Source organism: Montipora foliosa, chromosome 11 (genome assembly GCF_036669935.1).
Source record: "Montipora foliosa isolate CH-2021 chromosome 11, ASM3666993v2, whole genome shotgun sequence".
Classification (NCBI taxonomy): domain Eukaryota; kingdom Metazoa; phylum Cnidaria; class Anthozoa; order Scleractinia; family Acroporidae; genus Montipora; species Montipora foliosa.
Genome location: NC_090879.1, coordinates 34,542,679 through 34,555,178, shown reverse-complemented (window position 1 = coordinate 34,555,178; position 12,500 = coordinate 34,542,679). Strand labels below are relative to the sequence as shown.

At 40.5% G+C, this 12,500-nt stretch overlaps 1 protein-coding gene across 3 annotated transcripts in view; it reads left to right on the top strand.

Moving 5' to 3' along the window:
• LOC137976083 (alpha-(1,3)-fucosyltransferase 11-like) overlaps positions 1-12,500 on the top strand; it is a 31,206-nt gene that overhangs the window by 4,035 nt on the left and 14,671 nt on the right. The window contains exon 1 of one of the 3 annotated variants that reach the window (XM_068823349.1): positions 11,601-11,840. The exons of 1 other annotated variant lie outside the window; for it this stretch is intronic. The gene's annotated coding sequence lies outside the window, so the exon portion shown is untranslated. Of the gene's footprint in view, positions 1-11,600; positions 11,841-12,500 lie in introns of those variants that run through there. One more of the 3 variants, XM_068823351.1, reaches the window with a different exon arrangement.

Genomic DNA, 12,500 nt, shown 5'->3' with positions numbered 1-12,500 from the left:
ATTCTTTGGACATGACTTGAGCAAACAAGGAATTTCACCAAGTGAAGAGAAAGTGTCTGCAATTCAAAATGCCAAGCCACCACAGAATACTGCAGAAGTCAGATCGTTTTTAGGGCTAGTACAATACTGCGCCAAGTTCCTGCCAGACTACGCCCAGGTCGCCGAACCGCTCAGAATCCTTACAAGAAGGGATCAACATTTCATGTGGGGAGACGCCCAAGAGAAATCCTTCCAGAAGTTGAAAGATCTGCTAACCCAAGCAGATACACTCGCCTACTTCAAGAACGAATGCAGAACGCGAATAGTAGCCGATGCGGGTCCCACAGGTATTGGAGCTGTTCTCACTCAGCTACAAGATGGCATGTGGAGGGTGATCTCCTATGCATCGCGAAATCTTACCGACGTGGAAAGGCGCTATTCCCAGACAGAAAAGGAAGGTTTTGCGTTGGTATGGGCTTGCGAGAGGTTCAAGCTGTATGTTTATGGTCGAGAATTTGAGATAGAGACCGATCATAAACCTCTAAAGCACATCTGTAACACGTCCTCTAAGCCGTCCGCACGAATAGAGCGATGGGTCCTTCGCTTGCAGGGATACAATTTCAAAGTGATTTACCGTCCTGGTAAGACCAACATCGCTGACGCCCTTTCAAGGCTAACTTACATGGATCAGAAAGATCCCAGTGGCGAGGGAGCTGACTTTGTTAGAGTTATTGTACAAGAAAGTACGCCAATGGCTATGACTGCAAGAGAAGTTGAAAGAGAATCAGAAAAAGATCCTGAACTGTGTAGTATTAGATACTACATACAAAGTGGTGACTGGTCTCAATGTAAAATGCCTCATTACCTGAGTGTGAAGAATGAACTTTGCACAATAGGGAAGTTAGTCATGCGCGGAACAAGGATCGTCATCCCTCAGAGTCTCAGAAGTGAAGTACTGCGTTTAGCACATGAGGGGCATCAAGGTATTGTGAAGATGAAAACCCAGTTGGGAACGAAGGTTTGGTGGCCCAAAATAGACTTTGATGCGGAGAAAGTTTGCAGAAGCTGCCCGGGATGCCAAGTAGTGGGAGAATTTTGTCCACCTGAACCAATGCAGCGCGTAGAACCACCGTCCGGACCATGGCAAGATGTAGCCATCGATGTCTTAGGTCCATTTCCTTCTGGAGAAAACCTACTTGTAGTAGTGGATTACTACAGCCGTTTCTTTGAAGTAGTTGTCATGCGCACAACCACCTCTCAAAAGATGATTGAGGCGCTAACGCCCATATTTACACGGTATGGCTACCCATTCAGTCTTAAGTCGGACAATGCTCCTCAATTTGTATCCGAAGAATTTGAAGCTTTTCTAACTGACCATGGGATTGAACATCGAAAATCCCCACCCCTCTGGCCCCAAGCAAATGGGGAAGTAGAGCGCCAGAACCGAACATTGTTGAAGTCACTCAAAATAGCTGAAGTAGAAGGAAAAAAGTGGAAAGAAGAATTGAACAAATTCCTGTTAGCATACAGAACAACCCCCCACAGCAGTACAGGAGCAACCCCAGAATTTCTAATGTTTGGAAGAGAACGTAAAACCAAGTTACCGGAACTACGTCCCAATAAGAGTGTTCTGGATGAAGGCATTAGAGATCGCGACTGGATTCAGAAGCTTGCAGGCAAAGTGTATGCTGACAAACGGCGACACACTCTTGATAACTCTATCACTCCTGGAGATAAAGTCCTTGTCAAAAACAGCAAGTCATCCGGAAAGTTAACTCCCAACTTTGACACCGAGCCTTACACTGTTCAGACAAAAGAGAGACAAGAACTAACCTTGAAATCAGCCGAAGGTGTAGTACACCGGAGAAATAGTTCATTTGTTAAACCTTATAAAACCCCAGAGAAGCCGGAGGACTTTGTGGGAGCTGAAACCCCAGCGAGTCCGGTGATCTCACCCCTGCCTGTAGGTACCTCAGAAACCTCAGCAACCACAGAGCCACGGAGAAGGCCAAACCGAACTATACGGATGCCAGCCAAGTTTAAAGATTTTGTTCTGGAAAAGTGAATAGTTTTAAAAGACTGTTGAGACTGTTAGGAAAAAGAGTTTTGCGATTGTTGACATTGTTTATGAATCTCGGGACAATAGACTGTGTTAAGCACTTTGAACATTTTTATTGTTTGTTATAAGTTGAGTTCTGTTTTCACTAAGGAAGGGAATGTAGTGTTTAGCTTAAGAGACATTTTGGTGATTACTACATGATGTATTGCGAGTAAAGAAGCATGGCGTGTTTGAGAATTAAAGTGTGTTGTACTTAACACTGACGAATCTGTTTATATCTCGGCCATCACTACAGCACTCGTTTACTGATTAAGCCTAAGCACTCATTTCAGTGATTATGCCTAAGCACTCTTAAAATTTTAGCTTTCATTTTACGGTTCGGTTAACTAGACTTTTTACCGAGACCTTGAAAAGAATATAGCACTCGTTTACTGATTAAGCCAAAGCACTCGTTTCAGTGATTAGGCCTAAGCACTCGTTTAAAATTTTAGCTTTCACTTTACGGTTCGGTTAACTACTCTTTTTACGGAGACCGTGTGAAGAATATAGCACTCGTTTACTGATTAAGCCTAAGCACTCGTTTGAATTTTAGCTTTCATTTTACGGTTCAGTTAGGATTAGGGTACACTAGAATTTTAATTTTCCACGTACCGCGTACTGCGTAGCCAGCTACTTAAGATACTTTGCCATCTTGACTTTAACTCTTTCCGCGTACCGCGTACCCCGTAGCCAGCTTGTAAAGACACTTCGCCATCTTGACTTCAATTCTTTCCGCGTACCGCGTACCGCGTAGCCAGCTTGTAAAGATACTTCGCCATGTTGACTTTAATTATTTCCGCGTACCGCGTACCGCGCAGCCAACTTGTAAAGATACTTCGCCATCTTGACTTTAATTCTTTCCGCGTACCGCGTAGCCAGCTTGTAAAGATACTTCGCCATCTTGACTTTGTTTCTTTCCGCGTACCGCGTAGCCAGCTTCTTAAGATACTCGATGTGGCGGGGTATTCTGCAGTTACTCCCCCTGCACAAAACATGCCTTTTTTCGAGAAGATAACCAATCAAATCCTTCGATTAAATTGTGCGCAACTGATTTGCGAACCCGTGCGAAGCGAAAACAAAAGATTGTGCAGGGTCACGGTCAATTCAACATCGATTGCAACAACATTGCTCTCGCTTTTGAAAGTTCTAAGGTTTCATAACCAGTCCCTCGATTAACTATGGTTCGAGTCAAAACATTTCTTCCAGAGTCGATCTGGAATGGAGCGTTAACAGGCACTACATGTAATAACATGTAATAACATATTATGTGAATAACACAGTATATATACTGTAACATTTTAAGCCACTAACTATGGTCTGTATAAAAAACTATATACCGACTGTAACTATAAATACGCCGTTGAATATTGGCTTACAATGTTACAGTATATTATATACCGACCACAAATTTAGCCATTTAAGGTGGGTGACCCGAAAACACTGACCCCCGGTCCATGGACCCCTCTACGGACTGGGTCCACGGACTACACAGATTGCCCCTTCCTTCGCTGTGGACCGGAATCCTTCGAAAAAGAATAATAAGTAAGCTCTATTTGTATTTTCTTTCTTTCCCCCCGCCATTTTGTTCGGATCATTCTCTCTCGGGTTTGTGAACTTGCCCCAGGCTTCTCGATCTCTCAGTCCTGAACAAAATGGCGGAAGAACTTAGTTTCGAAGCCTCCGGTCAACAGCGAAGGAAAAGGCAACACCTGAGTCTTAGTCTGATTTGCGGAGCGTAATGGCTAGATTTCACCGGCAAGAGTGGTCTATCCAGACAGCCGGTATACACAAATTTTCAGTAGTTATTTATTTTTAATTCTGTGTTTTTTGGGGTGGTCCGTAGAGGGGGGTCCCTAGAGATAGTCCGTGGACCGGTCCGTAAGGCAGTCCATGGACCCGGTCCGTAGGGGGGTCCATGGACCGGGGGTCAGTGTTTTCGGGTCACCCCTGGTAAGTTGTTATCCGCCAAATATTAATTTAACCGAGTTACTCGAATTGGACTGTAATTTAAAATACAACGTCCATTGCTAACGTGCGTTTTTGGGAGGCAAAACAAGCAAAACAGAGTAAACCGTGTGTTTTTTTCAACACACAGACTGTTGGATTTAACATTCGACTGAAAATTAATTGCAATATTTACTGGCCTCTAGTTTGTCTTCTGCGTACTCTACAGCTCTTCCTCGACCGCTGAAGAACTTGTGCTTTTTCCTCTTTCTTCAGGCATTTTACTTTCGCGATAGACTGCTGCCGATTTCTCCGATTTTCTTGCTCGTAATCTTTCGAGGAAGTCATAAGTTAAATTAAGACATGGAAAATCTTATGTTTCCTCTCTTCGGTCAGGTTTTTGCTTTGTAAAAGGAGACAATGTTTTAGAAAACATAAAATTTCTAATTTCTGACTCACGTCAGCGATATCCTACAAGTGCAATTCCACGCTAAATACCCTCTCTTCGATAGCCACTCAGACCGCGAGTTTACCTTTAGCTATGCGATTCTATCGATTCTATCACGATTACGTACGATGAAATCCATCGACTTCGAGGCTATCAAACGCATGGTTACTGTATCAGGAGATAGGAAGGGTAAGCGATTTCAGTTTTTTGTTATTATTATTTTGTCACAAGCAACTTTATTTTGTGGAGGTACGAAGGTTGTTCTGTATCCCCACTGCACAAGGTATGTTATGTTCTTGCGAGTATTACAAACGAGATTGTGTTTTGAGGCTGCCGCGGCAACTGCGGCTACAATAGTTATAAAATCCTTTATCGATAGTCTTTAATGTTGTTCGCTACTTGCCCTTTTTGCTATGAATTGTCAAGTGTACATCATAAAAAAGCCCGTAATTTTGGTTATTGATACGCGTTTCATCTTTCAGGTACATATAAAGAGCTGTACTCGCGTAAACAAACTAGATCTATATGTGCGCAGAGCCCTTGAAAATTTGTGAGGCAAACATGCTCGGAATCGTAAACAAACTAGATTCACATGTGCGCAGAGCCTTTGAAAATTTGTGGGGCTAACATGCTTTGAACGTGAGATATGGCCACCGGAAGCCACTGATGTTGTAACATAAATAACTGGTTTTATTCGCTTTGCATCATTGAAGTACAATTGTTCTTGTTTCACCTAAATAAACTCTAAAATTTACTCAGTAAAATTTTGAACTATAAAGTTCTTAGGGTGTTCACTGCATTGTAGGTGATCTGTGACACTCCACACAGACAGCAATCGGCATGAACTATTGATCGGTGAATCGATCAGTTATTTAGCGTGTATTAAGGTGAAGAGATGGTGAAGAGAACCAACGAAACCTAAATTCAATTACAGTAAAGAATTTTCTCAAAGGTCATTTTGTTTGCTGTGAACTTGCCATTGCAAAACAGTGTGTCAAATAATAGTTTAGTACTTCAAAATTATGTCAGAAGCCATTTTGTTTCCTTTGAAGCTAGCATTGCAGTTTATTGGTAATTTTGTACTCCAATACTGTATTTAGTATTGTATAGTAGGAAAATTAAACAGCAGCACCTTGAAAATGGGTGTGACAAATGAACAGTATGGAACCAGAATTAGTATGCATGACATATTTTTACCTCAGTGTATTCAGATACCAACATTAAAATGCTTGATACAGCGGTATAGATGTGAGAATAAAGTGACAGTATGGTTAACTAAAATTTTGTGCTACAATATTCACGCACTGTTCTTGAGAGAATGTCAAACGATGGCAAGGAGAACCCTGGGCCTAGAGTATTTGATCCAGCAAAAGCAGTTAGTGCAGATATTAGTCAAAGGAGTGATGGGAACATAAATCAAGGTTCTATCCATTTTAACGAATTAGTTGATCCTACACATACAGTTTGTGTAGACTTAAATCAAGGTAATGAATCTGTGTTTGGATCAAATGCAGGAAAACAATGTCTTACTGACATATATTAGTCAGTGAATTGAACTTTTCACAATGGTTACGCCATCTAGAGTCCTGATGCATTGTGGTCTATCCAGGCTAACAAGCCCATGGATTGTGTCAAATGCGAAATCCAAGATGATGTTGCTATTGCTGAAAAGGTCTTTTGGTGATTTGAGACAACATCAGCAAGAAAAAAGCAAATAAAATGAAATCAAAAATCGTAGAGAGAAGTATTAGACAGTTTTTCATCCTCTCGCCAAAGACTATATCTCAGACGACCCATATCAGGGATCGCGTTAACGCAGAAATCGTGCATTTTTACGCAAATAAAATCCAAAAAATGCATCATCGAAATTTTAATGCGTCCCAGGACGCAAGGCACTGACTTAAATAACTCACACAACTTGCTTTGATTTATCAGTATATTCTGTGTTTGTAAAACTGTTGGAGCGATCTGTGATCATAATTGAAGTTCTAAGAAATGGGGTTTAAAACATCTAAAAAGGTTAAAACTAAATTTTCGACCGCCTTCTGCAGTCTTCTTCAGATGAATGTACTCTGCAAGTCACTGAATGCAAATATATAGCAAAAGACGTCACTGTTCGTTGCTCCTAAGGGAGGAAACCAGTGAAGCGTAAACCCTTGGAAAGGGTGCTCTTTCATTAACAGAGTTCTTGTCCAGGAATGAATGTAACGGCTCTAGAAAAAGCCTTTGTCGGCCGGTCCTATGCATATGCGTCAATATTAATTCCAAGTTGGTTAATCTCTTTTTCTCATAATTTAAAACATACTCTTTTTCTCACAGAGCGTCACCAAGATTTTGGGACCCCCAAAAAATGCTTGGGACCCCAATTTGGCCGAACATGCGGGTCCCAGGACCCAGATTGAAAAATCCTAGTGCCATCCCTGCATATGCATTTTAAGAATTGTGGTGGACTTCTTTGTATGGACATCTAGTATCGCTCTCAAAGTTTGCGATTTTAATTAATCATAGCTCAACACCCTAGTTTCCAGCACCTCCTCTTCTACCTTAGTGGCTTACAACATAAACGCATTGCGTACCTATTATTTTTTTGTCCGATCAAGGGTGGCTGCATGTCAGGTCAAACCTTGTCCCTAGCCTGACGTATGACAGGCTTATAGCAAAAAATTATTTGCAGACTTGAGAGTTGGTAAATAATTGTTTCAACGTTCGTTTCGACAGGGATTTAGCTTTTTATACGCTTCTTATAAAAGGAGGAAAATATGTTGTCAACATATGTTGTTTCCATTTTCGATGACTTCGGCTGGTCTTTCATATACCGGATCCGATATAATTAATGTTCATAAAACAAAAGAACAAAGGAAACGTAACAAATAGAGGATATTACATGGCCGCGCGGGGATACGAATTTTATCTTCGAGTGCTGCGAGTATCTCTCACGAGTGAGCGAAGCGAACGAGTGAGAGATACTTTCAGCACGAGAAGATAAAATTCGTATCCCAAAGCGGCTATGTAATGTTCTGTTTATTATATAGATATTGATGAAATGTCTAGATTTAAAACAACTTGTTTTATTCGTTTTCGAAATGATGAAAAAGTGGTCACCAACCGCTAAAACACGCATGTTGTGTAACAAGAAACAAGATAAGAAAGTTATGAAAAACAAATCATGATAATGTCAAAGTTTGCAATAAAAATGTTAATGTAGTAGAGAAGAATTATATTAAACCACAAAAGTATCTTACAATAAAGAGAAAGCTCGCGTTTTATTGGCTAATCGTGTTGGTTACCATGACTACACCTATATCCTCACATGTGAAAGATAAAAATGATATCTTCACTGCGCGCGGTGAAGATATGATTTTTTAGTAAAAGGAGAAATCCTGGTATTTCATCAATATCTATATAATAATTCCTAATTAGCAAGGCCTAATCGGGATAACAATTGTTCTTTTGTCCTCCGTTATTTTAGTCCGGTATATGAAAGTCTACCCAAGACTTCATTCCAGTTTATTTGGGAAACGTCATTTCTGAAGCTATTCATTTTAAAATGGACTTTTCTCGCTCGTTTAAAGAGTTTTTCCTTGACAGTTTTAGTAGACAAAATTGAGAAAAATGATCACTTAGTCTGAGATTGCTGATATTTCCACTGTATTGAAGCATAGTTAATAGACGAGAATGGTTATGAAACCCGACAACTTTCTTTGTTGTAGGTTTTTGTTCTCTTTTTTGTCCTTGACCGTGCACAAAACACAATAGCTGTTTACTCCGTACTGAGGAACTAACCAATAGAAACGTGTTGGTTACGTAATTTATGAATAGTGCATGAACGCAAAACAAAAGATTGTGCACGGTCGTGGACTTTCCAACCTAAATCTTGCCATCTTTGTTTGCTCCTTTGATGTTTGCCGAGCTTCCAAACCAGTCCTCTCTATTAACTATGATTGAAGCGACTTGTTCAGGATTATTTACAGACATGTCAGTGAGTTTTTGCGGACACGAGTCGGCTTGCCAATGGTGGGAATGAGATTACAGTTAATTAAAAGTGTCGCAAGAAAATCGTGAGCACCGGCAATGTGCACTTGTTCGTATAAGGCACAGCGTTTTCCCAGAGGAAGCAGGTTTTCTATTGTATCATCGAAATATTCAGGAACTGTTCGGGCGAATTATGTTGACGATAAACGATGCCGTAGACGATGCTTTTCTTTTCTTTGAAGCAAATTTCGTGAAGAAGATGGCTTTCAAAATTGTGGGAAGATGAGAAGCTGTATTGCTTAAGCTGTTTTGCATTTGTTGTGTTTTCATTCACGTGATCAGTAACTTTGTTTTTGCACCTAAAACAAAAGAAAACGTTTGCGTGATAATAGAGCTCAATTCCCGGAGGATTAGGTGAAGACACCAACATGGGCGTTTTCCATTTACCAAGAAATTCCGGAAATTCCGGTTGGGATGTAAATGGACACACATTTTTGGTTCGTTCCACTGGAAATTTTCCGGAATAAACGGAACTTCTGAAAAGGTAGTCCTGTTTTCCCGTTGGAAACTTTCCGATGGAAATGTGTGTTCCATTTACAACTTTTGAAAGGTCTTACCACTTCCAGGCTATTCACGGCCACATTTTTAAGTTTTGGCGCTTAAAATCGCAATCACTGGGCAGCGAACGGACTGAGTTAAATGAAACACGTTTTTCACCCGATGGAAATTTCCACTGAAATTTCCGGAAATTTTTTGTAAATGGTAAATTTGTTTGGGACCACCAACATGTCCACCATAACGTCACGTGACAACACTCTATAGAGAAAGTCATATGTGCTGCGTATGCATGTGGAAATTGCCTGTTGTTTACAATAGGCTAGTTTCGAATTGTGCAGCAACAAAAGAACAGTGTCGAGGTTCAGGGGAATAATTAGCATATTGTATTGTTCAAAACAAAGGAAAATGCAAATTATTTCCCTGAACCTCGACTCCGTTCCTTTGTTGCTGCACAATTCGAAACTAGCCTATTGTTGTCGGGCACATTGAGGCTAAACAAATCAAGGTCATAAAGACCGGGCAAGTTTTCAAGAGTCCGTTTAGACTTTCTCGTATATTAAAGGCTGTTATTAAATTTATCGTTAATAGAAACGAGATTTCTGGGAAAGTTGAAATAGAGTGAAATCAGGTGAAGAATCCAGGACTTCAACGGGGTTTGGACCCGTAACCCCGCGATGCCGGTGCGACGCTCGATGAATATTGAAATTAGGACGTTTGATGTCGAAAGGTCAAAACCAAATTAATTTGATGAACTGTAAGCAGAGCGTGTACATTTGCCCAAATAAATGTTTGTATCACTTAGAGAGTTAACGGTGCAAATATTGTTAGATTTGGAGCTTTATCGCATGTTAAAAAACGATGCGGTTTCAGGGGTACCTTAAGTCAAGTAAAACCAGGGTGTCTTGAGCCTAAAATTATTTCGGATGCAAACCGTGATTCAAATTTCAAAAACATCACGTGAACCTGCAAAGTAAGCGTTAATTTCTGCGGAAACTAAAAATGGCGATTCCGACAAGAACTCTTAAATTCGCATTTTCTCCAAAATAAAAATACACGTGACTTAAAAAACTATACATTGCATTTAGACACATAATAGCTAGGCTACATTTGGACAAAATTTGAGCAAAATCCATGTTCGAGTTGTGGCCATCTTTTGTTCGATTCTTGTGGACATGCACTCTAATGTTCTTGTTCTTTTCTTAGTTGCTTAGTAGCTCCTATAATGGTATCTTATATTAATAAATGAATTATAAGGAATCTTGTAAACCGCTACTCGCAGTTAGCTAGATAATAAAAAAAAATCAAAGTGCCACTGTCGTTTCTCGTGGATATGAAAGTTTCCGCGATTGTTTAAAATTTGCAGGCTGAAGTTTTCTTTGTGCACTAGTCAGTGTGATATAACAGCTGGATAATTGTGTAACAGCACGGTGGGCTCTCATATGCAACTCGATATCCAAAATAATGCAGAGAATGTGAGGTGATCATGATCCCCTTTGCTGGAATTCAACCCTGTAAAATAAGTCTACCATTTCTCCAATAGGCATAAGATTACTCTTTGACACATCCTCTATAAAGAGCTGTACCATGTGTTCAAAGTTGCTAGTACAGATGACAGGGAAATTTTGAATAAGGTCTGATTTTTGTTGCCAGGTCATATTGTTGATGTCATCAGGTTAGGCAAGTAGAGCAGATCCATTCAGTATTTATTAACACTTTTTGTGCCAGTTATAGACCGAATGCATAAATGGCGGCCAAAAACATATACTTTTGTTTATGTGCTAATTAGTCTCACTAGCCTCGTTTGCATGGACAAAATACAAAAGAAAGGTTGCTTGAGAGTGAGCCTAGTGAGTCTAATTAGCATATAAACAAAAGAATACATTTTTAGCCGCCATTTATGCATTCAGTCAATACATTCCTCCAACAAACTTTGCGAATATTTATCACTATATTTGATTCTGCTACACTTAGGGCGCTTTCCATTTGGCAGAACTGACCGGCCAAACCAGGCATTTGGAAGGACTAACTTTATACCGCCTTCAAATTAACTCTCTTCTAGGATGATACACAATCCTCCGGAAGACATTGATACGAGGGGTTATCATGCAAGTGTAATATGGAAGGGTCCAAATCCGCGATAGGGGACTAAATCCGTTAGGGGATTTAGTCACCCGGGGTTCAAATTCGCTAGGAGGGTGGCGCCGGTCCGTCTTTTCACATTCTCTTGCAAAATCTACATCTATCGCCGAATAGACGTCATGTAGACCTACATCTATCGAGAGCTTTATGACCATGAGAATCCGGAAACGTTTCGGATTCGTGTGCACGGGCAAATTCGATTTGAATACGCTACGTGTGGATGGAAATATTTTTCAATCTGGGATACGTGTGGACGGGGCCTTATTTGGAAGAGAAAACCGTTTGGAAATTTGTTGGTGTGTTTTTTGCTCCATTTTTAACTGATATTTTCAACACATGAATTCAAACCAAGATCTTAATCCATTAGCCGGCCAAGCTCCACGAACGAATTTCCACTCAAACACTGTCTCAGCAACCGAGACTCGCGTTGACCTTGAAATTTCCTAAGATATTTCCCTGGTAGCACCGTTAATTCAAAAGAGAATCTCGCTGGCATAGAAACGCACTATGCAGTCAAAACATTAGTCAGTTTTGGACCCAGTCAGCAGTTTGCATTTTGTACCTAGTTTGCATTTTAAACCCAATCTGCAATCTGGAAACTGCAGTCTGTAGTCGGGTCTGTAGTCTGCATTTTATACTGACCGGTAGGTTATGTTATTTCAAAGATCAAAGAAATAACGACGTCTCCTCCTCTAACACCAGGTAAATGCTCAAAACATTTTTCATGACACCTTTGATTACAACACGTAATCTTTAAACGTAATACTACTTAACGCGCGTCTGGCATTTTTTCAGTTTTGGATCAGTCGCTCTCTAAAATGCACATCCCAATTTCTTTTTGTTTAAGTTGTAGCGGCATCGCTTGAATTACGACGCATGTAACAATAAACGCCATTCGCATACAAATAAGCGGCTGGGTATATCCTGCAGTTTAGCTTTTCCCCCCTTTCTACAAAGGTGAAATGGTGTGACATGAATGGACCTTGAATGATTGCTTCGAACATTTCACCTCAGTGCGCATATTTCCTCTTCGGTTTAGCCAGCGATATGTCAGTTCCTGCTCAGGAACAGCTTCGGAAACACGATCACTTTATGATGTTGTCCTTAACGCATTTAGCTCAATGTAAGATATTTATGACTTTCGATTTGCTGGCTGACTATCTCCAATTCTTCCAGCTATTAAGAACTAGTGATTTCCATTGTTTAGCTCTTCACTGGTCAACTTCTGACTTCAATTACTGAGGCGGTTTCTTGAAGCTTCTGTCCTTTGACTTCTTGGGGCCTTGCCCAACGTAAAAGCACTGAAAAAGCACGGTGACACACGCTTTCACTGGCGACAAATGTCTGATTGGTCGACGCCTT